General features: G+C 45.5%; 1 protein-coding gene across 3 annotated transcripts in view; it reads right to left on the bottom strand.

Moving 5' to 3' along the window:
- LOC144482103 (NACHT, LRR and PYD domains-containing protein 3-like) overlaps positions 1 to 22,686 on the bottom strand; it is a 252,719-nt gene that overhangs the window by 39,851 nt on the left and 190,182 nt on the right. The window contains exons 1-2 of one of the 3 annotated variants that reach the window (XM_078201340.1): positions 10,056 to 10,077; positions 8,565 to 8,781 (exon numbers count right to left, since the gene is read on the bottom strand). The exons of 1 other annotated variant lie outside the window; for it this stretch is intronic. The gene's annotated coding sequence lies outside the window, so the exon portion shown is untranslated. Of the gene's footprint in view, positions 1 to 8,564; positions 8,782 to 10,055; positions 10,078 to 22,686 lie in introns of those variants that run through there. One more of the 3 variants, XM_078201339.1, reaches the window with a different exon arrangement.

Here is a 22,686-nt window from a genome sequence, read left to right as displayed (position 1 = left end):
CAGTTTCCTCACACAGTCCGAAAGATGTCCGGGTTAGGCAGATTGCCATGCTAAATTGCCCCATAGTGTCAGGAGGATTAGCAGGGGAAATATGTGAGGCTATGGGGATAGGGCCAGGGTGGGATTATTGTCGATGGGCCGAATGGCCTCCTTTCTACACTATTGGGATTCTATGTTCTCCCAGCATCTGCAAGGGTTTCCTCCAGATGCTCCGGTTTCCTTACACATTCAGAAAGATTTGTGCTGACTAGGGGACTTTCACAGTAACTTCATTACAATGTAACGTAAGCCTACTTGAGACAATAATAAATAAACTTTGAAAACTCTGAGATTTGACAGCAGTTTCACAAAATACCAGTCGTTCTCATCAGATTCCTTGAAAACTCCACCCTTCACCCTGACAAGCCACTGTCCCATCTCCAGTTTCCACTTCCCTCTTCAAACTCATTGAACATGTTGTTACCTCCCAAATCCATGGCCATTTTTGCAATAGCACCACGCAGTCATGTTTATACCCTGTCACAATGCCACCACTCCTCTTAAAATCACAAATACTATCCTATCCGACTCTGACAAAAGTCAATGAAGTATCTTCATTCACCCGTCTGCAGCCCTTAACATGCTTGGCCATGTCAACCTTCTCCAACTCCTGCCTCTTGTCGTCCAGCTGAGTAGAAATGCATCAAAGGCTCTTGGTTCAATTCTTACCTGTTACTTTCCATCCAGTGAATCAGTAACACTGGTCTCTCCCGCACCATTATCTTTATCATTGGCCCTCTTCTATTTCTCATCAACCTGGAAGCAGGTTCCACATGTAAGCTGCTGATATCGAGCTCTACAGTCTCACTGCTCTGAAACTCTGCTTCCTGAATCCTAACTCGCACTAAGTCTCATTCCCTTCACCTTTATACACCACTGACACCGATTGACAGCCTGACAACATTTCAATTTTAAATGCTCAAATCTCTCCATGGCCCATCCATTCCTATTCACGCCATATCAACAGAAAATGCTGGAAAATCTCAGCAGGTCTGACAGCATCTGTGGAGAGAGAATAGAGCCAACGTTTCGAGTTTGGGTAACACTTCAGAGCTTTATTCAGGAATAGTTAACACTATAGGGTGTAATGTTGCACTGCCCAGTTACCTATGCAAACGACAGACAGGATCATCCCAATGACGTCATGCAATCCCTCACTTAAAGTGCCCTTGTTCAGCTGCAAGGCTGCTGATAAGGAACAACTAAAATACTATCAATATACAACAGTAAGCTTCATCAGCCCTGCAAGCCAGCGACATCTCTGCCCTCCAACTTCCCCAATCTGACATGTTGAGGATAATTTGTCAACAACTGAGACCAAATCCTGAGCTCTGGAATTCACTCCCTAAAACTCTCGGCCGCTTTTCCTTTCCCTCCTCCTCCCAGGTTTGCCTTAAAAAGATGAACAAAATGACCAAAATTGGTCACCTGCCCAGCTGCTCCTTTAATTGTCCCGGGGCCGTTGCTTCCCATTGAATTTTCTCTTGGAAACTGACTTGGAACATTTTACTACTCTGATGTCTAAAGAGAGTGGGGATTGTGATCGGCAGAGTGGAGTTCACTCATTTCAACAACTCACACAGTTATCAACATCCAATAATAAATATGAACATTTATTGAAAGGAATTCAGATACTCAGCAAAACAGAAAAGAAAGGAAATAAACACCGAGCTCGTCTTTGACCCGAACTTTACCCACAATGGCCGGAGTTTTACTGCCTCGCCCGCCCCGGAATCGGAATCTCGCCCGAGCCAGGTTGTAAAATACTGCGAAATATACCCTTATTTAAACTTGGACAGCTTATCAATTCCCAGGGAAAGACTCAACACCGTGTAAAAGATGGACAATCAGATTACCAGAGCGGATTCTCATACAGATCAAAGTTTAACCCAAATGAGGGTTTTCACATAGTCCAAGGTCAACAACAAAACACATTCCGCTCACAGCAAATTCTTCACTCTCCCAGGCACCATCCTCACATTCACTCAGTCTCCTGCCTCTTTAGCAAGATAGAAGTTTAACAACACCAGGTTAAAGTCCAACAGGTTTATTTGGGGAATATATAAGCTGGACTATAATAGCCTGGACTATATAAGCAGAGCACTGAGTCTTGCTAAAGACGTGGAGATGCCGGCGTTGGACTGGGGTAAACACAGTAAGAAGTTTAACAACACCAGGTTAAAGTCCAACAGGGGGAATTCAATTCTATGGGGTTTGTTGGAGCACCCAGGCTATTGAGTGGGTGGCAAGAGTGTCCATCTGGTGGAAGCGAAGGCCAGGTCGCGCCTGCTCCAACAAACCCCATAGAATTGAATTCCCCCTGTTGGACTTTAACCTGGTGTTGTTAAACTTCTTACTGTGTTTACCCCAGTCCAACGCCGGCATCTCCACATCTTTAGCAAGACTCAGTGCTCTGCATATATAGTCCAGCAAGGCAACACAGCTAATCCTCATTGCACTGATTCCTGATAGGGATGCTCCTTCAGTCTGCCATGTGGTTTCCAGGTTGACTGCAGTGGGCATCTTGGCAGTGGACCCAGTCAATACACTGCAGAATATTATGGGAAAGTACTGCCCTTCTACACACAGCCACTGGTGACATAACATTTACGGTAAAGGTGCTATACAAATGCAAATTGTTGCATTTTCTCTATTTGTGTCACTGTCTTGCCCTATAGTCGTAACCCATTCAAACTCAGTCTCTGTCCTCTCCTTACACTGTTGTGGAAATGTAAAAGTGAGTCAGCTCATCGACCCGGCCCCACACACCAGCCCCGCCCTCCGCCGACCCGGCCTCACACCCTGACTCAGCCTCGCCCCCCGCCGACCTGGTCCCGCCCCCTGCCGACCCAGCCCTGCCCCCTGCCAAAGCGGCCCCGCCCCCTGCAGTCCCAGCCCGGCCCCCTGCAGTCCTAGCCCCGCCCCCTGCCAACACAACCCCGCCCCCTGCCGCCCCCTGCTCACCCAGCCCCGCTCCCTGCTCACCCAGCCCCGCCCCCTGCTGACCCAGCCCCGCTCCCCCGCTGACCCAGCCCCGCCCCCCGCTGACCCAGCCCCGCCCCCCGCTGACCCAGCCCCGCCCCCCGCTGACCCAGCCCCGCCCCCTGCTGACCCTGCCCCCCGCTGACCCAGCCCCACCCCCTGCTGACCCAGCCCAGCCCCCTCTGCTGACCCAGGCCCACCCCCTGCTGACCCAACCCCGCCCCCTGCTGACCCAGCCCCGCCCCCTCTGCTGACCCAGCCCCGCCCCCTGCTGACCCAGCCCCGCCCCCTGCTGACCCAGCCCCGCCCCCTGCTGACCCAGCCCCGCCCCCTCTGCTGACCCAGCCCCGCCCCCCCGCTGACCCAGCCCTCCCCCCCGCTGACCCAGCCCTCCCCCCCGCTGACCCAGCCCTCCCCCCCGCTGACCCAGCCCTCCCCCCCGCTGACCCAGCCCCGCCCCCTGCTGACCCAGCCCCGCCCCCTGCTGACCCAGTCCCGCCCCCTGCTGACCCAGCCCCGCCCCCCCGCTGACCCAGCCCTCCCCCCCCCCGCTGACCCAGTCCCGCCCCCCCGCTGACCCAGCCCTCCCCCCCCCCCCCCGCTGACCCAGTCCCGCCCCCTGCTGACCCAGCCCCGCCCCCCCCCGCTGACCCAGCCCCACAATCTCAGGTGGCAGCGTACATGGACAACACAGGAACTTAGGGACATGAGCTCTTTGCGAACCTGGAAAAGATCCAAGGGCAAGTTTTGGAGCTTTTGGAATGCATGAAAAGGGACAAATGTGTCTTCCAAACAACCGTGCTGTCCCACCCAGGCTATTGAGTGGGTGGCAAGAGTGTCCATTTGGTGGAAGCGAAGGCCAGGTCGCGACTGCTCCAGCAAACCCCATAGAATTGAATTCCATCCTGGGGTTAGTAAATTATTACAGGAGGTTTATTCCTAATTGAACTTCCCTGTTGGGCCCTGAATGTCCGACCATATCAAAGGTGGTCTGGGGGCTGGGGTGGGGTGGGGTGGGGGTGGGGGGGTGGGGGGTTGCGGCGATGCAGCTGGAGGTTAAACAGTAACTTTTGTCCTCTAATTCATTTTGACTCCAAATAGGACCTTACTTTGACATGCGATGGTTTCCCTTAACCTCAATGCCTTTGCCGGGACCCAGGACTGGACACAAAAAGACCCAGTCCCCTGAGAATTCAAAGCATAATCCTCTGTGGGCGATTCAGTGGGCAGCCCTGAGACGATATGATACACTACTGGGAGAAGGAAAGACAAACTCAGTGTTGAGGATGGCATCATCCTGTGGGTTCCACATAGTTGTCCCTCACCCAGAATGATATCGGATCCTTATGGAATTACACCACAGCACGCCGAGATTTAGCAGCACGCCGGATATCGCTGCACCCCACGATTTTGCAGGACCCTGAGATTTCGCAGCCCTCCGAGATATCGCAGCCCCCCGAGATTTCAAAGATGGAAACGCTCGCCTGGAGCTACGTATGGTGGCCTGGGCTTGACACGGGTATTATTGACTTGGTTCAACACTGCGAGTTGGACCAGGAGAATCAAAAACTGCCCCTCAGCCTCCCTACATCCATGGGAGTGGTCTGTTAGGCCCTGGGTGCGGTCCAGTTAGACTTCGCTGGGCCTTTTTTGGGCTCTCTGTTTCTGATCCTGGTCGAAGCACATTCCAAATGGTTGGAAATACATCAGATGAACTCCACCACTTCCCAGGCTACCACTGGGAACCTACGACAAAGTTTCAGCACGCACAGGATACCTGAAATCCTGCTCTCTGACAATGGCAATTGCACTGCCTTCACAAGCATCGACTCTCACACCTTCATACTTTCCAATGGCATCAAACACATTAGGACAGTCCCCTATCACCCATTATCAAATGGTGCAGACTTTTAATCTGGGCATTAAGAAGCAACCTGCGGTGTCCATAGAGACCAAACTGGTGCGATTTCTATTCAACTACAGGCCAACCTCTCATACAACAACTGGAATTGCCGCAGTGGAATTATTAATGGGACGGAGGCTTCAAACAAGACAAAGTTTACTTTTCCCAAACCTGGCAGGGAGGGTGGAGTCCCAACTGAAGACCCAGAAGAAGAACCAGGATCCTGTGCAAACAGAAAGAGCATTTAAGACCTGTGGCCCAGTCCATGTGAGGAACTTCAAGGACGACATCCATTGGGTCCTCAAGATTGTAATGGAAAAGACCGGGCCCATGTTGTACAAAGTCCAAGTGCAGGTCAAGATAATCAGGAAACAGATGAACCATCACCGGAATAGGGAACCTGTGTCAGTACAGGCGTCAGTACCAGTCACAGGCATGGCCACTGCCAGCGACGAGCCACAGATGGAGATCAGCGGGCACGGTGGGGGTTTGAAAATCAGTTGGCTCCACTCAGGCCAGCAGTTGTAGACTCAGGGCCTATTTACACTCTACAGCAGTCGAATGGCACTCAACTGCCACTGTAAATAAATGGGTGCTTGGTGATGGAAAACCTGCCTTGGTAAGATTACTACACCTTGATATTATTTATTTTCATGGATATTAAAATAGTTTTAAATTCAATTTTCGGACTGGAGGCAGGTTGCTAGTGGAGTGCCACAGGGATCAGTGCTTGGTCCTCTGCTCTTTGTGATTTTTATTAATGACTTCGAGGAAGGGGCTGAAGGGTGGATCAGTAAATTTGCTGATGACACCAAGATTAGTGGAGTAGTGGATGAGGTGGAGGGCTGTTGTAGGCTGCAAAGAGACATAGATAGGATGCAAAGCTGCGCTGAAAAATGGCAAATGGAGTTTAACCCTGATAAATGTGAGGTGATTCATTTTGGTAGGACTAATTTAAATGTGGATTACAGGGCCAAAGGTAGGGTTCTGAAGACTGTGGAGGAACAGAGAGATCTTGGGGTCCATATCCACAGATCTCTAAAGGTTGCCACTCAAGTGGATAGAGCTGTGAAGAAGGCCTATAGTGTGTTAGCTTTTATTAACAGGGGATTGGAGTTTAAGAGCCCTGGGGTTATGCTGCAACTGTACAGGACCTTGGTGAGACCACATTTGGAATATTGTGTGCAGTTCTGGTCACCTCACTATAAGAAGGATGTGGAAGCGCTGGAAAGAGTGCAGAGGAGATTTACCAGGATGCTGCATGGTTTGGAGGGTAGGTCTTATGAGGAAAGGTTGAGGAAGCTAGGGCTGTTCTCTCTGGAGCGGAGGAGGCTGAGGGGAGACTTAATAGAGGTTTATAAAATGATGAAGGGGATAGATAGAGTGAACGTTCAAAGACTATTTCCTGGGGTGGATGGAGCTATTACAAGGGGGCATAACTATAGGGTTCATGGTGGGAGATATAGGAAGGATATCAGAGGTAGGTTCTTTACGCAGAGAGTGGTTGGGGTGTGGAATGGACTGCCTGCAGTGATAGTGGAGTCAGACACTTTAGGAACATTTAAGCGGTTATTGGATAAGCACATGGAGCACACCAGGATGATAGGGAGTGGGATAGCTTGATCTTGGTTTCAGATAAAGCTCGGCACAACATAGTGGGCTGAAGGGCCTGTTCTGTGCTGTACTGTTCTATGTTCTATGTTAATGAGCAGGCTCCGATGTCTGCACTGGCTTTTTGTGAGAACAAGGTTAAAGTTTTCTTACTCTGCGTATTCTTCCTTCAATCATTTATCTAATTCCATTGAAGGATGTCGGGTTCTGTTCTGAACCGCTCCCCAAACCATCCCCTCCCAGTTTAACGCACTGTTTGATCTCACAATTCAATCCTGATGGTACCACAAGTAACCCGTTGTGTGTTACTGAATGGGTATTTGTTTACTAACCACACAATCCTTCAGAACATGAACAGTGCTTTCTTTCCTTTAACAGGATTTATTATCATTTTAATGAATGGAATTGACAGGATCTTATAGAGAAGGAATTATCAGTTGAGGTAATTCAACAAATGGGGGCAGCATATTAAATTATACCCAATGCTGATTTAGTCTCAGAAATATAACCAGTTGAACTCGTCTATCAGTAGCTCAGTCCCTGTATCTCAGGTATTAACCAAACAATACAGCTCAGCTCCATCTGGAGCCATTGTGGCTGTAATTCAAAGCGGAACACACTGAGCTCCTACTAACCTCATTATAGCGACCTGTAAAAACTTATTCAAACTGAATCCAACATTTACTGATTTCTGTATCAAGAATCAGTCTCAGCATGACCATCTGTCATTAATGTCCGACTCGATTCAAATCTGTCGCTTTTAAATCCAAAGTGTATTATCTCACATTGTGCCCCAAGAAGGTCCTCCCACAATCTCGTCATTCTGTCTGTGGAGATCCTGTGCACCCTGTCCCTGGTTAATCGCATCACCTCTGATTCAAAATGAGAGGGATGGTGGGGAATAGAAAGAAGTTGAGCTGTGAGGGTCCCACTGTTGAATAAACTGTTTCTCAGTTACTGCCTGAGCTCACAGTGAGATAACAGCGACAGCCACAAAGGATGGATTCACTGCGGGAGCTCACAGTTAGATAATAGCTATAACTGCAAAGGATGGATTCACTGCGGGAGCTCACAGTTAGATAATAGCTATTGCCACAAAGGATGGATTCACTGTGGGGAGCTGAGGAGCATAATCTCCCTGGGAGGAAACATATTTAAATGTGAGGAAGAAAGGGATACTTCACAATCAGTTCAGAAACTACATTGCCACTCTACCTCAATCACACCGGGTTTGCTGTCACTGTGCAGGTCCTGCCTTTGTCAGTTCACTGCAGCCAATTCCTGGTTATCTCAGTAGAAATGACACCGACCATCTGAGCTGAGCCTGTTTATAAAACGTGTGTCTCAGTTTCACCCTCTGGTAAAAGCTGTTATGAGATTATTTAGAGATTCCATTTATAGGAGAGAGAAACCAATTGAACCAGTTTGACAAGTCTGCACTCAATTCAGCTGGAAGCAATGTTTAAGGCTGGTTAGAAAGGTTATCATTTCCAATTCAGTCAGTGCAGTGAATTTCTATCTGTAACATTACAAAATGTCAGTGTTCATCTGATATTTTGACTGTTAGCCAAACACTTGAGCGTGCTGTCATTACAAAAGTAATTGGTTGGAGCAGGGAGATGCAGACTGTGCAGCTAAACTCATGTATGTTGAGGGCACCAGAACTCCTAAAATTAATTACCTGTAAATTCAAAAATGAAACCTTCCCCAAAAGATACAGCAAATGTTCTGGTAAAACCCATATCGAGGAAGGTCCAGGGCCCAGCCCGGTCTGAACTGGGATGTGGGAATGCTCTGATTCACCTCATTCCATCCCTCTTGAAAATGAAAAGTAATGGTGTGGAACAGGAGTGATCTGATTCTGGGAGCCTCACTGTTAAACAGATCATCTTCATCACTGCTCCAGCTCAGTCACTGTACAAAACCACAAGGAAAGGGAATGGCTACAGCAGCCCGTGTGACATAGTCTGACTGAGAAAATGGTTTAAAATAAAGAAATACATAAAGTACAGGAGCAGACAAATCTTACCTTGACCTGCAGATTCTTTCCTTCCGTGTGGAGTCTGCTAGTTTTCTCTTTGTAAACTCATTGCTACCAAACGGGATGTTGTTCCTGGTTTTCTTTCAGCAAATCACAGTTCAGTAATTGGATCTGATGTCTGTAATTTGAGATTTGTATTACATCTCGATGGGTTGAATGGTTCCTGCTGTGCTGAAACGACTCTGATTCTGTCTCCGTCCTCCGACTGGAAGGTGCGATTTAGAAAACACATAATTGAGCCAGTTTAAAAACTCTTTGAACTATGAACAAAATTAGTTACAAACAATTTGTAATTAATTGCTGTCACACAGTCAGTTCAATAGGAATCATGCCTCTGGAATGAATCACTGTGTGTCTCCCTGAAACTGTTTAAAAACTCCATCGATTTTCTCATGGTTGGACTTTGAAACTAAGAGCCGTTGTCAGATCATAGAATCATAGAAACCCTACAGTGCAGAAAGAGGCCATTTGGTCCATCGAGTCTGCATCGACCACAATCCCACCCCCATATCCCTACATATTTACCCGCTAACCCAAGGATCTCAGGATAATAAGGGGCAATTTTAGCATGGCCAATCAACCTAACCGGCACATATTTGGAGTGTGGGAGGAAACTGGAGCACCCGGAAAAAACCTACGCAGACACGAGAAGAATGTGCAAACTCCACACAGACAGTGACCCAATCCAGGAATCGAACCCAGGTCCCTGGAGCTGTGAAGTAGCAGTGCTAACCACTGTGCTACGGTGCCGCTCATAATGTTTCATTGCAGGATCTGATAACTGAAAAGGTGAACACATTAACTGTTTAACTGCTGAATGAAAGTGTGGTTGCACAGAGAGAAATTTATTTCCCCATGCTCACTCATATTATGAAACTGGATCTTATTCACTCCAGGCTGCCTGTCGACCCTGCATCCTGTGCTCACTGACCGACATTGGGATTCAGTCCAGAAATGCCTTGATTTTAAAGTTCTCATTCTCATCTTCAATTTTCTGAATGATCTCACCCCTTCCGATATCTTTAACATTCTCCAACGCTGGAACCATCCAAAGTTTCAGCGTTCTTTCAATTCTGCGTCCCTCATTTCTTTCATCCCTCCATTGTCAGCCGTGTCTTCATCTGCCTGGGTCCAGAGCTCCAGAATTTACTCCCATCTATCCCTTAGAAATCTTTTACAAATCTGCCTCTTTTATCAAGCTTTTACTCTCCTGCCCAGTAAGGACAGTAAGACAATCAAATTGCCTGATTTTGCTCCAGTGAAGGACTTTGGAATATTTTATAGCATTAAAGGAGCTATAAGAATGCAAAGTGCTTTTGTTGAAATAAAAGCAAAATACTGTGGATGCTGGAATCTGAACCAAAGGGTGGGATGGGTGGCCCAGTGGTTAGCACTGGTGACTCTCAGTGCTAGAGACCCGGGTTCGATTTCCAGCTTGGATCACTGTGTGTGGACTTTGCACTTTCAACTCGTGTTTACCTGGGTTTCCTCCGTTGCTCCGGTTTCCTCCCACAGTCCGAAAGACGTGCTGCTTCGGTGCATTGGCCACGCTAAATTCTCCCTCAGTGTAACCCGAACAGGCGCCGGAGTGTGGCGACTTGGGGATTTTCACAGTAACTTCATTGCAGTGTTAATGTAAGCCTACTTGTGACACTAATAAATAAACATAAACAGAAAACACTGGAAAATCTCAGCAGGTCTGACAGCATCTGTGGAGAGTGAATAGAGCCAAACGGCCCTCGGCAGAGCTGACCATGGTCCTTGCGAGCATTCCCCTCAGTGAAATGGAGCTCGTGGCGACAGGCTCTGAACTTTTGCACAAGACAAACACATCGCTGCTCTCTCCTTGATTTGGATATCGAGCCCTAACCACCAAAAATAACTTATTTAATAACTCAGCTTTCCTATGGAAACTTGACTTACGATATTTTATGGTATGTCTGGCTGACTGTGAGAAATGGAATCTCAGTATGAGACCCCAAAATCATTGTTCGTGACCGATTATCCATTAATTCAGTAAATTTCCTTCCACATCGGTGTTGGCCTGATTCTGAAAATGATTCCTGGAGCTTCCTTTTGTTTGTGTGCAGAGTTCATTCCTGCTCTGTTCAAGGTCTTGGTGCAAAAGCTATCGGCTTCTCTTTCCCATCGGGCATTATGTGAGAAACTGCTGCCTCCATCCCATAAGATGATGCGTTACGTGCCATTGCAAAGATAAATTTGGATTAAAGTGTGTCAGGACTTCTGACTTTACTAGTACCTCTTTAGCTCGTACGAAGGCTTTCTCACACACATCCACCCATTTCCATTTCCTGTTATGACACAAAAAGTTGTGTAAATGTTTAAGAATAGTCGCTAGATTAGTGACAAACCTTTCATGAATAATACTTTAATGAGCCCAAAGGAGAACTAAGATGATTGATGTTGAGGTGCAGGTGCCTCAGAAATGGCTTTGACTTTTGAAGGCAATTTGTGCAGTCTCTTTGCATCTATAGAAGATTGGAAATCTTCCGTATTTATCTTTCCGTACTCTTAATCCATGATCTTCTAGTCTCTGGAGTGTGACATCCAGGTTGTGGAGATGTTCTTCCTCATTCTGTCCAGTAACTTAGATATCACCTATGAAACACTGGACTCTTTCTAATCCGCTTAGAATTTGATCCATGGCACATTGGAACCAGTAAGAAGTTTAACAACACCAGGTTAAAGTCCAACAGGTTTATTTGGTAGCAAAAGCCACACAAGCTTTCGAGGCTCTGAGCCCCTTCTTCAGGTGAGTGGGAATTCTGTTCACAAACAGAACTTATAAGACACAGACTCAATTTACATGAATAATGGTTGGAATGCGAATACTTACAACTAATCCAGTCTTTAAGAAACAAAACAATGGGAGTGGAGAGAGCATCAAGACAGGCTAAAAAGATGTGTATTGTCTCCAGACAAGACAGCCAGTAAAACTCTGCAGGTCCACGCAACTGTGGGAGTTACAAATAGTGTGACATAAATTCTGATTCTAGGATCGCATGATAAAGACTCAGGAGGAAAAAAGCAGAAATATTTATGTGAAATAGTGTGACATAAACCCAATATCCCGGTTGAGGCCGTCCTTGTGTGTGCGGAACCTGGCTATCAGTTTCTGCTCCGCGACTCTGCGCTGTCGTGTGTCGCGAAGGCCACCTTGGAGAACGCTTACCCGAATATCAGAGGCCGAATGCCCGTGACCGCTGAAGTGCTCCCCAACAGGAAGAGAACAGTCTTGCCTGGTGATTGTCGAGCGGTGTTCATTCATCCGTTGTCGCAGCGTCTGCATAGTTTCCCCGATGTACCATGCCTCGGGACATCCTTTCTTGCAGCGTATCAGGTAGACAACGTTGGCCGAGTTGCAAGAGTATGTACCGTGTACCTGGTGGATGGTGTTCTCACGTGAGATGATGGCATCTGTGTCGATGATCCGGCACGTCTTGCAGAGGTTGCTGTGGCAGGGTTGTGTGGTGTCTTGGTCACTGTTCTCCTGAAGGATGTGCACGATGCTCCACCATAACTGGGGGTGGAATTTAGACTATTGCAAATGTGCCAAATTAAACCAAATTAAAGGGGTCGGAATAAATGACAATTTCGTGTTATCAATCGGTTGGTATGCACCTTTTTGGACATGTGGGAGGAAACCGGAGTACCCGGAGAAAACCCACGCAATCACGGGGAGAACGTGCTAACTCCCACAGTTTGTCATCAAACCAGCAGACAAAGGAGGGGCCATCGTCATACTGAACAGAACGGATTACTGCAAAGAAGTGTACCGACAACTCAACAACGAGGAACACTACAGACAGTTACCTGCAGATCCGACCAAAGAACACACCCGTCAACTCAACACTCTGATCAAGACCTTTGATCCGGACCTTCAGAACACCCTCCGTGCTCTCATCCCACGTACTCCCCGCGTTGGAGATCTCTACTGCCTCCCGAAGATACACAAGGCAAACACACCCGGCCGTCCCATCGTATCGGGCAATGGGACCCTGTGCGAGAACCTCTCCGGCTATGTCGAGGGCATCCTGAAACCCATTGTACAAAGAACCCCCAGCTTTTGTCGCGACACGACGGACTTCCTACAGAAACTCGGCACACATGGAGCAGTTGAACCAGGAGCGCTCCTCGTCACAATGGATGTCTCAGCACTCTACACCAGCATCCCCCATGACGATGGCATTGCTGCAACGGCCTCAGTGCTCAGCGCCAACAACTGCCAGTTTCCAGATGCAATTTTACATCTCATCCGCTTCATCCTGGACCACAATATCTTCACCTTCAACAACCAGTTCTTCATCCAGACACACGGAACAGCCATGGGGACCAAATTTGCACCTCAATATGCCAACATCTTCATGCACAGGTTCGAACAAGACTTCTTCACCGCACGGGACCTTCAACCGGTGCTATACACTAGATACATCGATGACATTTTCTTCCTTTGGACTCATGGTGAACAATCACTGAAACAACTCTATGATGACATCAACAAGTTCCATCCCACCATCAGGCTCACCATAGACTACTCTCCGGAATCGGTTGCATTCTTGGACACGCGCATCTCCATTAAGGACGGTCACCTCAGCACCTCACTGTACCGCAAGCCCACGGATAACCTCACGATGCTCCACTTCTCCAGCTTCCACCCTAAACACGTTAAAGAAGCCATCCCCTACGGACAAGCCCTCCGTATACACAGGATCTGCTCGGATGAGGAGGATCGCAACAGACACCTCCAGACGCTGAAAGATGCCCTCATAAGAACAGGATATGGCGCTAGACTCATTGATCAACAGTTCCAACGCGCCACAGCGAAAAACCGCACCGACCTCCTCAGAAGACAAACACGGGACACAGTGGACAGAGTACCCTTCGTTGTCCAGTACTTCCCCGGAGCGGAGAAGCTACGGCATCTCCTCCGGAGCCTTCAACATGTCATTGATGAAGACGAACATCTCGCCAAGGCCATCCCCACACCCCCACTTCTTGCCTTCAAACAACCGCACAACCTCAAACAGACCATTGTCCGCAGCAAACTACCCAGCCTTCAGGAGAACAGTGACCAAGACACCACACAACCCTGCCACAGCAACCTCTGCAAGACGTGCCGGATCATCGACACAGATGCCATCATCTCACGTGAGAACACCATCCACCAGGTACACGGTACATACTCTTGCAACTCGGCCAACGTTGTCTACCTGATACGCTGCAAGAAAGGATGTCCCGAGGCATGGTACATTGGGGAAACTATGCAGACGCTGCGACAACGGATGAATGAACACCGCTCGACAATCACCAGGCAAGACTGTTCTCTTCCTGTTGGGGAGCACTTCAGCGGTCACGGGCATTCGGCCTCTGATATTCGGGTAAGCGTTCTCCAAGGCGGCCTTCGCGACACACGACAGCGCAGAGTCGCGGAGCAGAAACTGATAGCCAGGTTCCGCACACACAAGGACGGCCTCAACCGGGATATTGGGTTTATGTCACACTATTTCACATAAATATTTCTGCTTTTTTCCTCCTGAGTCTTTATCATGCGATCCTAGAATCAGAATTTATGTCACACTATTTGTAACTCCCACAGTTGCGTGGACCTGCAGAGTTTCACTGGCTGTCTTGTCTGGAGACAATACACATCTTTTTAGCCTGTCTTGATGCTCTCTCCACTCCCATTGTTTTGTTTCTTAAAGACTGGATTAGTTGTAAGTATTCGCATTCCAACCATTATTCATGTAAATTGAGTCTGTGTCTTATAAGTTCTGTTTGTGAACAGAATTCCCACTCACCTGAAGAAGGGGCTCAGAGCCTCGAAAGCTTGTGTGGCTTTTGCTACCAAATAAACCTGTTGGACTTTAACCTGGTGTTGTTAAACTTCTTACTGTGTTTACCCCAGTCCAACGCCGGCATCTCCACATCATGACATTGGAACCACACAGGTGCAGACGTGATGCCAAATGGAAGTCGTGTATATCTGAATAGCCCTTGGTATGTCACAATAGTCAAATATTGTTGTGAATCTGGATCCACATTCATCTGGAGATAAGAACGATTAAGATCAATTTGACTGAAGTGTTGCCTTTAGCCGAACCAGTGAATAAATCCACCTCTCCATCATACAACATCTGTTAGCTCTGGGATCAGGCATTTCCCAAGAGTTATCATTAACTCTCCACAGCCGGTATGACACAGACAGCTGCCCAGTGAAATCCAGAGAGTCCCACTGGTCTCCACAACCTGGTTCCAGGTGGGATCCTGTTCACTGAGATTCCACACTGGGTAATCCCATTGGTCAAAGATTTACTCCCAGTGCAGGATGAAACCAGATTAATTGCCATGGCAGAGAATATTATCAAGGGAAATGTGGAGTTTGGTGATCAATGGTGAATTAAATAATCCTTCACTTGGTTTCTAACAGTCTGGCAGGGTTGTACTATGTTAACATTTATGTTTGATGTGTTTGATTTGATGGAGTTTTGATATTAAGCTCTGGTAATGTATGAATTATATATCTCTGCACTTATACATTATAAGTGGATATGATTTCTCTGGACAGTGACACTCTCCATGAGATGAGTGCCTGGTTGAAGCTCTAATTTGAATATAGTTACCAAATTTCTCATTGTGTTAGCAGTTGACCAATGAACACTGTAGGAGGTGAAAGTAGTTACCACTCTTCTACTAATATTAACATCAATGTATAATATTTTCATTCGTAAAGGTATCATCAAATGAGGTCATATGGATTGAACTGAAGAAGAAGAAAGGGACACTGACAGTTCTGGGAGTATAACATCGACCCCAGACAGTCAAAAGGAAGTCAAAGAGCAAATATGTAGTGAAATTGCTGAGAAGAATGTATTCATGAGGCGGCTGGATATTGCATTTGGGGCAAATGGGATCAAAGGTTATGGGGAGAAAGCAGGATGAGGCGATTGAGTTGGACGATCAGCCATGATCGTAGTGAATGGCGGAGCAGCTCAAAGGGCTAAATGGCCTCCTCCTGCTCCTATCTTCTATGTTTCTATCCATAGAACACAGCACAGGAAACGGCCCTTCAGCCCACGATTTTGTGCTGAACATGACGCCAAATTAAACTAATCCCTTCTGCCTGCCCCTGGTCCGTATAACTCTCTTCTTTGCATATTCATGTGCTTCTCTAAAAGCCTATTAAATTCCCCTATCGTATTACCCCTGGCAACGCGTTACAGACACCAACCACCACCACGCCAGGCAACGTGATCCAGACACCTACCACCACCACCCCTGGCAACGTGACCCAGACACCTACCACCACCACCCCTGGCAACGTGATCCAGACACCTACCACCACCACCCCTGGCAACGTGATCCAGACACCTACCACCACCACCCCTGGCAACGTGACCCAGACACCTACCACCACCACCCCTGGCAACGTGACCCAGACACCTACCACCACCACCCCTGGCAACGTGACCCAGACACCTACCACCACCACCCCTGGCAATGCGTTCCAGACACCTACCACCACCACTCCTGGCAACGCATTCCAGACACCTACCACCGCCACTCCTGGCACCGCGGTCCAGACACCTACACTGACACCCCTGCCAACACGTTCCAGACACCTCCCACTCTGAGTAAAAAATATGCCTCTCACATCTCTGTTGAACATTCCCCCTCTCACGTTAAGTGCATGCCTCTTAGTAGTAACTCTCGGTAGAAAATCTTCTTGTAAATGATCATTTTAGAGATTCCTTTCAGGTCTCCCCTCAGCCTCTGCTACTGCAGAGAAAAGAACCCCAGTTTGTCCATCCTCTCCTGATAGCTCATATCCCCGAATCTAGGCAGCATTCTGGTAAACCTCTTCTGCACCCTCCCCAAAGCCTCCACACCCCTCCTGCAACGTGGCAACCAGGATTGAATACAATACCCGAAGTGCAGCCGAACCAAAGTTTTATAAAGCTGCAACATGACATCCTAACTCTTAAACTCAATGCCCCGACCAATAAAGGCAAGCATGCCGTACACTTTCTTTCCCACCATATCTACTTGTGTAGCCACTTTCAGGGAGCTATGGACTTGAACCCCAAGATCCCTCTGTCCATCAATGCTATCCAGGGTCCTGCCATTGACTGTATACTTACCCTTAACATTTGACCTTCCAAAGTGCAACACTTCACACTTGCCCGGATTAAACTCCATCTGCTACCTCTCTGCAAATATCTGCAACTGATTTATATCCCGCTGTATCCTTTGACAACTTTCTATACTGTCCACAACTCCACATATCTAGAGTTGTCTGCAAATTTACTGACCCATCCATGTTATCATCCAAGTCATTTATATATATCCCAAAGCAATAGGTCCCAGTGCGGATCCCTGTGGAACATAACTAGTCACGGACCTCCAGCCTGAAAAACACCCTTCTACCACAACTCTCTGACTTCTTTGGGCAAGTCAATTCGGAATCCAAGTGGCCAAGTCACCGTGGATCCCATGCTTGTAAATCTTTTGGATGAGCCTAACATGAGGGGCCTTGTCGAAAGCCTTACTAAAGTCCATGTAGACTACATCCACTACTCTACCCTCATCGATCACCTTCATCACCCCTCAAAAAAAACAATCAAGTTAGTAAGACATAACCTGCCCCACACAGGCACATGCTGACTTTCCCGAATAGGCCTGGCCTTTCCAAGTGCAGAAACAAAATGGCAGCGATCAAAGTGGATTTCAACTGTCCCAAAATTAACTGACATGAATTGAGGTTAGGGGGCAAAGAACCATCAAAATGCATTTGTCCAACAATATACTCTACACGTGAAGGTTACAAAAGTATATTACAAGACTACTCAAAGCTGACAGCACACAAAGTGCAAAACAAATAAGTTTCTCCCAATTCTGTATGTTATTCACTCCATTCACAATCACAGTTAACATTTAGCGTGAACATATGTCAAACATGTAGCCTGAGGGTTTATTTTGAGTTTTCATTCTCTCGCTGAGGGGTCTCACTTTGTGGGAGCTGCCCCAGATTTTACTGTGGCCCCAGTACGTTATCCTGAACCTGGGAATGTGTCAGTCTGCGATTACAGAGCTGGAATTAAAAAGGAACTTGGAAACGCAAAGAGAGGGCAGGAAACAATAAGGGGGCAGTAAAAAAGGTAAGACAAAATATATTTTATAAAGACAAAAAATGCAAACAGATAATTCAGACAAGAATACCAAGGATTAAAAAACAAAATGGTAACTTGTGGATGGAGAGAGACGAAATGCACATGGTTCTTAATGATCTGTGTGTCTGTTTTCACAAAACAGGGGAGCGAAGCAGACCTCTCAGTTAAAGATGGGGGTTGTGAAATATTGAATGTGTTAAACTTAGTGAGGGATGAAGTGTTGAGATATTTACCATCTTTGAAAGACTTGGATGAAATGTATCCCAGGCTGCCAAGATGAGGAAGGGAATAAAAAGAAGCTTTAACCATCACTTTCCAGTGCTCTTTGGCTACAGCGTGATGTTGTCAGATTGGAGAACTGCTAATGTTGTACAGTTATTTAAAAAGCAGCAAGGGGTAATTACAGGTCAGTCAGTTTGATCTTGGTGGACAAATTATTCAAAGACCTTCCGACAGTTATTATAAATGATCCTTTGGAAAGGCATCAATTGGTAAAAGACAGGTGATGTCTGACTAACCTCACTGAATTTTTTTCAGATGAGAGAGACACTTGTTTGATGCAGTCTACGTGGGTTTTAGTGAGGTTTTTCTGACGACTGGTCAGAAAAGTAAAAGCCATTGGATCCAAGGGAAAGAAAGTGGTCATTTGGATCCAAAACTGGCTCAGTGGCTAGAATCAAACTGGCTCAGTGGCTAGAATCAAATTGATCCACTGGAGCAAGCTGAGAGGGGTGATTGAAAAGCAGCAGTGCTGGTAAGAGATTAATTGGATTAATTGAATTGTTTATTTATTTAATTAGTCTGCTAGTGTGTGTATTTTTTTGGCCTTTACTTTAACAGCAGTTTTTCAAGTTTAAAGTGAAAACTAGAAGTGGGCAGCAAAGGAGTCTGGGAAGGGTTTTTATTTTAACTTTAAAAGTCAGTTACCTGGGTGGTTCCCCCTCATTGATCCACTGGAGCAAGCTGAGAGGGGTGATTGAAAAGCAGCAGTGCTGGTAAGAGATTAATTGGATTAATTGAATTGTTTATTTATTTAATTAGTCAGCTAGTGTGTGTATTTTTTTGGCCTTTACTTTAACAGCAGTTTTTCAAGTTTAAAGTGAAAACTAGAAGTGGGCAGCAAAGGAGTCTGGGAAGGGTTTTTATTTTAACTTTAAAAGTCAGTTACCTGGGTGGTTCCCCCTCATTGATCCACTGGAGCAAGCTGAGAGGGGTGATTGAAAAGCAGCAGTGCTGGTAAGAGATTAATTGGATTAATTGAATTGTTTATTTATTTAATTAGTCAGCTAGTGTGTGTATTTTTTTGGCCTTTACTTTAACAGCAGTTTTTCAAGTTTAAAGTGAAAACTAGAAGTGGGCAGCAAAGGAGTCTGGGAAGGGTTTTTATTTTAACTTTAAAAGTCAGTTACCTGGGTGGTTCCCCCTCATTGATCCACTGGAGCAAGCTGAGAGGGGTGATTGAAAAGCAGCAGTGCTGGTAAGAGATTAATTGGATTAATTGAATTGTTTATTTATTTAATTAGTCAGCTAGTGTGTGTATTTTTTTGGCCTTTACTTTAACAGCAGTTTTTCAAGTTTAAAGTGAAAACTAGAAGTGGGCAGCAAAGGAGTCTGGGAAGGGTTTTTATTTTAACTTTAAAAGTCAGTTACCTGGGTGGTTCCCCCTCATTGATCCACTGGAGCAAGCTGAGAGGGGTGATTGAAAAGCAGCAGTGCTGGTAAGAGATTAATTGGATTAATTGAATTGTTTATTTATTTAATTAGTCAGCTAGTGTGTGTATTTTTTTGGCCTTTACTTTAACAGCAGTTTTTCAAGTTTAAAGTGAAAACTAGAAGTGGGCAGCAAAGGAGTCTGGGAAGGGTTTTTATTTTAACTTTAAAAGTCAGTTACCTGGGTGGTTCCCCCTCATTGATCCACTGGAGCAAGCTGAGAGGGGTGATTGAAAAGCAGCAGTGCTGGTAAGAGATTAATTGGATTAATTGAATTGTTTATTTATTTAATTAGTCAGCTAGTGTGTGTATTTTTTTGGCCTTTACTTTAACAGCAGTTTTTCAAGTTTAAAGTGAAAACTAGAAGTGGGCAGCAAAGGAGTCTGGGAAGGGTTTTTATTTTAACTTTAAAAGTCAGTTACCTGGGTGGTTCCCCCTCATTGATCCACTGGAGCAAGCTGAGAGGGGTGATTGAAAAGCAGCAGTGCTGGTAAGAGATTAATTGGATTAATTGAATTGTTTATTTATTTAATTAGTCAGCTAGTGTGTGTATTTTTTTGGCCTTTACTTTAACAGCAGTTTTTCAAGTTTAAAGTGAAAACTAGAAGTGGGCAGCAAAGGAGTCTGGGAAGGGTTTTTATTTTAACTTTAAAAGTCAGTTACCTGGGTGGTTCCCCCTCATTGATCCACTGGAGCAAGCTGAGAGGGGTGATTGAAAAGCAGCAGTGCTGGTAAGAGATTAATTGGATTAATTGAATTGTTTATTTATTTAATTAGTCTGCTAGTGTGTGTATTTTTTTGGCCTTTACTTTAACAGCAGTTTTTCAAGTTTAAAGTGAAAACTAGAAGTGGGCAGCAAAGGAGTCTGGGAAGGGTTTTTATTTTAACTTTAAAAGTCAGTTACCTGGGTGGTTCCCCCTCATTGATCCACTGGAGCAAGCTGAGAGGGGTGATTGAAAAGCAGCAGTGCTGGTAAGAGATTAATTGGATTAATTGAATTGTTTATTTATTTAATTAGTCAGCTAGTGTGTGTATTTTTTTGGCCTTTACTTTAACAGCAGTTTTTCAAGTTTAAAGTGAAAACTAGAAGTGGGCAGCAAAGGAGTCTGGGAAGGGTTTTTATTTTAACTTTAAAAGTCAGTTACCTGGGTGGTTCCCCCTCATTGATCCACTGGAGCAAGCTGAGAGGGGTGATTGAAAAGCAGCAGTGCTGGTAAGAGATTAATTGGATTAATTGAATTGTTTATTTATTTAATTAGTCTGCTAGTGTGTGTATTTTTTTGGCCTTTACTTTAACAGCAGTTTTTCAAGTTTAAAGTGAAAACTAGAAGTGGGCAGCAAAGGAGTCTGGGAAGGGTTTTTATTTTAACTTTAAAAGTCAGTTACCTGGGTGGTTCCCCCTCATTGATCCACTGGAGCAAGCTGAGAGGGGTGATTGAAAAGCAGCAGTGCTGGTAAGAGATTAATTGGATTAATTGAATTGTTTATTTATTTAATTAGTCAGCTAGTGTGTGTATTTTTTTGGCCTTTACTTTAACAGCAGTTTTTCAAGTTTAAAGTGAAAACTAGAAGTGGGCAGCAAAGGAGTCTGGGAAGGGTTTTTATTTTAACTTTAAAAGTCAGTTACCTGGGTGGTTCCCCCTCATTGATCCACTGGAGCAAGCTGAGAGGGGTGATTGAAAAGCAGCAGTGCTGGTAAGAGATTAATTGGATTAATTGAATTGTTTATTTATTTAATTAGTCAGCTAGTGTGTGTATTTTTTTGGCCTTTACTTTAACAGCAGTTTTTCAAGTTTAAAGTGAAAACTAGAAGTGGGCAGCAAAGGAGTCTGGGAAGGGTTTTTATTTTAACTTTAAAAGTCAGTTACCTGGGTGGTTCCCCCTCATTGATCCACTGGAGCAAGCTGAGAGGGGTGATTGAAAAGCAGCAGTGCTGGTAAGAGATTAATTGGATTAATTGAATTGTTTATTTATTTAATTAGTCAGCTAGTGTGTGTATTTTTTTGGCCTTTACTTTAACAGCAGTTTTTCAAGTTTAAAGTGAAAACTAGAAGTGGGCAGCAAAGGAGTCTGGGAAGGGTTTTTATTTTAACTTTAAAAGTCAGTTACCTGGGTGGTTCCCCCTCATTGATCCACTGGAGCAAGCTGAGAGGGGTGATTGAAAAGCAGCAGTGCTGGTAAGAGATTAATTGGATTAATTGAATTGTTTATTTATTTAATTAGTCAGCTAGTGTGTGTATTTTTTTGGCCTTTACTTTAACAGCAGTTTTTCAAGTTTAAAGTGAAAACTAGAAGTGGGCAGCAAAGGAGTCTGGGAAGGGTTTTTATTTTAACTTTAAAAGTCAGTTACCTGGGTGGTTCCCCCTCATTGATCCACTGGAGCAAGCTGAGAGGGGTGATTGAAAAGCAGCAGTGCTGGTAAGAGATTAATTGGATTAATTGAATTGTTTATTTATTTAATTAGTCAGCTAGTGTGTGTATTTTTTTGGCCTTTACTTTAACAGCAGTTTTTCAAGTTTAAAGTGAAAACTAGAAGTGGGCAGCAAAGGAGTCTGGGAAGGGTTTTTATTTTAACTTTAAAAGTCAGTTACCTGGGTGGTTCCCCCTCATTGATCCACTGGAGCAAGCTGAGAGGGGTGATTGAAAAGCAGCAGTGCTGGTAAGAGATTAATTGGATTAATTGAATTGTTTATTTATTTAATTAGTCAGCTAGTGTGTGTATTTTTTTGGCCTTTACTTTAACAGCAGTTTTTCAAGTTTAAAGTGAAAACTAGAAGTGGGCAGCAAAGGAGTCTGGGAAGGGTTTTTATTTTAACTTTAAAAGTCAGTTACCTGGGTGGTTCCCCCTCAGTAGTAGTTTTTTTTTTTCTCTCGGGCCCCTCGCCCTATAAATTGGTGCAGAGGAGATACCCGATCCTCTACACTGGTAGAGGATCCCACCCTTCCATCCTCCTCTAACCTAATTATAAGTGTGGGGAAGTTTTTTGTTTTCTTTTTTTTTTTTTTCTTGCTGGTAATGGCTTCAGGGATGGCAGTTCAGGCAGTATGCTGCATCTCCTGTGGGATGTATGTGGTGAGGAAATCCAGTAGTGTTTCAGGAGATTTTAGTTGTAAGAAGTGCATTAGATTGCAGCTTCTGGAGGAGCGTGTAAAGGAGCTGGAGGGGGAGGTAGAGGAACTCCGCATAATTCGGGAGGCGGAGGTGGAAGTTG

Source organism: Mustelus asterias (genome assembly GCF_964213995.1).
Source record: "Mustelus asterias chromosome 26 unlocalized genomic scaffold, sMusAst1.hap1.1 SUPER_26_unloc_15, whole genome shotgun sequence".
Taxonomy (NCBI): Eukaryota; Metazoa; Chordata; class Chondrichthyes; order Carcharhiniformes; family Triakidae; genus Mustelus; species Mustelus asterias.
Note: the sequence above shows the minus strand (reverse complement) of the source record. Positions and strands in the feature narration are given on the sequence as shown.